Genomic DNA, 3,645 nt, shown 5'->3' with positions numbered 1-3,645 from the left:
AAAAGTAATAGTTCTATAAAAAAGATATTTTAACAGCTGCTTACATAACATGAAAAAATCCTTGATAATAAAAAAATTCTAGTCATAGATTTTATGCAGAGAAGAATTTATTCCAGTAAAACCAATTTTAGTGAAATAAAAAAGGACATTGAAAAAAAGCTGAAATAGTTTAACTGCTCTAGAGAAAATTGAATGTAAGAATTTTAGTTGGCTTAAAAATTATTCTCCTTATAGGGCTGGCTAGAGAGCTCAGTGGACTAAAGTGCCTACTTAGGCAGAGCACAGCAGCCAGGGTTGATCTTCAGTGTGGCTGCCAGTCCCTCTGAGATGGTGACTAAGACTCGGCATGGTGGCCTGCGCCTGTACTCCCAGGGCTTGGGAGGCTGAAAATAGGAGAATCACTATTTCCCATCCTGCAAGATGGCGAGCGAAAAAACTGAGAAGCCAGACACTAAAGAGAAGAAACCCAAAGCCAAGAAGGCTCCTGCCAGTGGTACTGGTAAAGAGGGTAAGGTGAAGGCAAAAAAGTCCAAGGAGGGGCAGCCCCACTGCAGCTGAAATCCTGTCCTGGTTAGAGGAATTGATAGATACTCCTGATCTGCCATGTATTCCAGAAAGGCTTTGTACAAGAGAAAGTACACAGCTGCTAAATCAAAGATTGAGAAGAAAAAGAGGAGGAAGTTCTTGCTATGATCATAAAACCAGTTGGTGGGGACAAGAATGGTGATACCTGGGTGGCTAAGTTTCAAAAAATGCCTACATACTACCCTACTGAAGATGTGCCCAGAAAGCTCTTGAGCCACAGCAAGAAACCCTTCAGTCAGCATGTGAGGAAACTTCGAGCTAGCGTCACTCCTGGCACCATCTTGATCATCCTCACTGGGCGTCACAGAGGCAAGAGAGTGGTCTTCCTGAAGCAGTTGGCCAGTAGCTTGCTACTTGTGACTGGGCCTCTTAGCCTTAATCGTGTTCCTCTACAAAGAACACACCAGAAATCTGTCATTACCACCTCTACAAAAATTGGTATCTGCAAAGTGAAAATCCCCAAACACCTCACTGATGCTTACTTCAAGAAGAAGTTGCAGAAGCTCAGACACCAGGAGGGTGAGATCTTCGACACTGAGAAAGAGAGATACCAGATTTCAGAGCAGCGCAAGGTGGATCAGAAAGCAGTAGACTCAGATTTTAGCAAAAACCAAAGCTGTTCCTCAGCTCTAGGGCTACCTATGATCTGTTTTTGCTCTGACACATGAAATTTATCCTCATAAATTAGTGTTCTAAATTTCTTACTAAGAAACTAATTAAATAACTGATACATTAAAAAAAAACCAGGAGGATCACTACAAGTCCAATCTGTATAGTGAGACCCTGTAGACCTTGTACTAAATACATAAAAAAGTATCTCAGAATTTTCTTCATAAAAGAATCCATAGTATCTCTAAAATTCTGATCAAAATGTTTCTACTCTTAAAGATTATATTTTTTGGGGGAAAAACTCCAACAAGTCAATAAAGTTGGCCAACACTTCAGCTGTCATGGAAACCTTTCTGTGGAGCATCTTGTCTAGGATGGGGTAGAACTGGGCAGCCCACAGTCTCCCCAGTGAACTGGGGAGGAAATTGCTGTATCTTGTTTCCTACATCTCTCTTGTATACATACCCATTTCAGAGACAAATTTAGGAAGTGGTAAAAGAGACTTTACTATTGGAAGTGGTGATCTGTACTATGCAGTGTGACCACATAGATAGAGTATATTTAAATAAAATGTATTATAATAAAAAACACATTGGCATTAATCCGCCTCAAAATACATTCTCTCTCTTGACTACACTTAACCCATCATTCTTGTCACTTTCTGTAATAGTGGTGGAAATCTTCTTTCCTGAGTATCTCTATGAAGTGTCACCAAAATATGATGAGTGCTGCTGCTGAGTACCATCCAACAGAAAGGCAGGCTCGTGAAAATATTCCGGTGTGTCCTTACCCGCCATGTGCCCTGGATCTGCCCCCAGGTGACTTCTGGTTCTTCTCCAAAGCCAAAATAACTACAAAAGGTGAATGCTTCTAATAGAGGTAGGATGTGGAGGCAGCCACAATAACACGAGTGAAGATGTTCATGAAAGGTGACTTCCAGAACCATTTCAGAAGGTGGCAAGAAAGGTAGGAAGGGTGTGCCCAAAGTGAAGGGGGTTGAGGGGGTTCATTGGGCTGTATCTTTTAGAAATTAAGTGTTTGCTGCCTTTCTCAATCGTACCTAGTATTGCTACAAGACCACTTGTTGAGTGATGCCAGTGTGACCAGATATTGGGGAGGAGTGGGTGAGGAGGAGGAAAGTGTGGAGGAGCAGAGCTAACCACACAACTGGTCTGTCCAGGGCTAGTGGTATTCTGCCCAGCCACTGAAAGGACCAGAGTGGAGGCCATAATTCTTTCAGTTTCTGCCACAACAGAGATGAGTTTTTTTTTTTAAAGCCCACCTGCTTCTACCTTCACCTAGGACTGTTGGGACTCTTATTTGGTGTCTGGATTACTGTGATTTCTGAGTTTCCCAAACCATTAACCTTGATTTGGGAGCTCAGCAGTGGCCACCTGCTGTCTATACAGCAACTTCCTGGTCTAGGCATCTTCAGGATCCCTGAGATCTTCAGGCATGAGATAAGAGCAGCTAGTTGCTTTCCTCTGCAACAGTCACTAGGAAGGTCTGCTCCTAGTTGAGACAAAGGGCTTCACTCCTGGGATTTCTAGTACAACATCTCATCCCTGTTTTCCTAAACCCACATCAGTTTCTTTGTATCTCATTGTCCCTAGGTGAGTTTCTGAAACTGTAAAGTTTCTGAAGAAACCTTCAGTGACACTCAGCAGGGCTCTCCCTAGGCCCCATCTGCCGTTCTTTGGTGTCTTTATCACTGTAATCTAAGTTACTGGGAACATTCTTTCAGAGGAAAGGCATGTCAGGTGTTTGGAGAGCTTTGTAACAGCCCTGAGTGAGGCCCAGAGCTCACCTCTTCCTTGCCCACTTCTCTGCAGAAGGCTGAAGATTTAAATCCTTTGGCAAATCTTCAATGAACTACTCAGTTGCCTGCTTCCAAGTGGCTATTATTTTTTTTTTCAAAAGTAAGTCTATATTCTCATAAGTCAAAATGAAAGAATAATTTTATAACTTAAACACATGAAATGAAAACCAATCATTTAAATCCACTGAAATCACTATAAAATTCATTTTTCCTTACATTGTTAACTCAGGTCCATAATAATCTTTTTCCCCCCATAATTTTATTGATAAACAAATAACAATGAGACAGTTTCAAATCAAATTGGTAGGACAGTTTCAATAATCAGCACATTGCATATATTCTTCCTAGTGGTTAATTGCTGTACAAGATGTGGACATGATATCCTATTTACAAACACCATTAGAACAAATCACTCTATTCATTAAGAGAATGTAATATATATCTATCCTAACCATTCTGAATGCACATATACAAAATGGATATTCATCTGTATCCCTTTTTTTGTTAAGTTCCATCATTTAAATATTATAGGTGTGTAAAATCAGCAAAATATTCTAAAAGAGCCCAGTAGCCCATAATAGTATTGGGTCTTCCACTTGACTGGCAATGCCAGAAATTGTTGACCTGAGTCC

At 40.9% G+C, this 3,645-nt stretch overlaps 1 protein-coding gene and 1 pseudogene across 3 annotated transcripts in view; one reads left to right on the top strand and one right to left on the bottom strand.

Moving 5' to 3' along the window:
- Zdhhc14 (zinc finger DHHC-type containing 14) overlaps nt 1–3,645 on the bottom strand; it is a 373,515-nt gene that overhangs the window by 184,592 nt on the left and 185,278 nt on the right. The window lies entirely within an intron of this gene.
- Nucleotides 421–1,281, top strand: LOC105741816 (annotated as a pseudogene).

The sequence above is a fragment of the Octodon degus genome, unplaced genomic scaffold, assembly GCF_000260255.1.
Source record: "Octodon degus isolate 3935 unplaced genomic scaffold, OctDeg1.0 scaffold00024, whole genome shotgun sequence".
In the NCBI taxonomy this organism is placed as follows: Eukaryota; Metazoa; Chordata; class Mammalia; order Rodentia; family Octodontidae; genus Octodon; species Octodon degus.
This window is presented reverse-complemented; position numbering and strand designations above follow the sequence as displayed.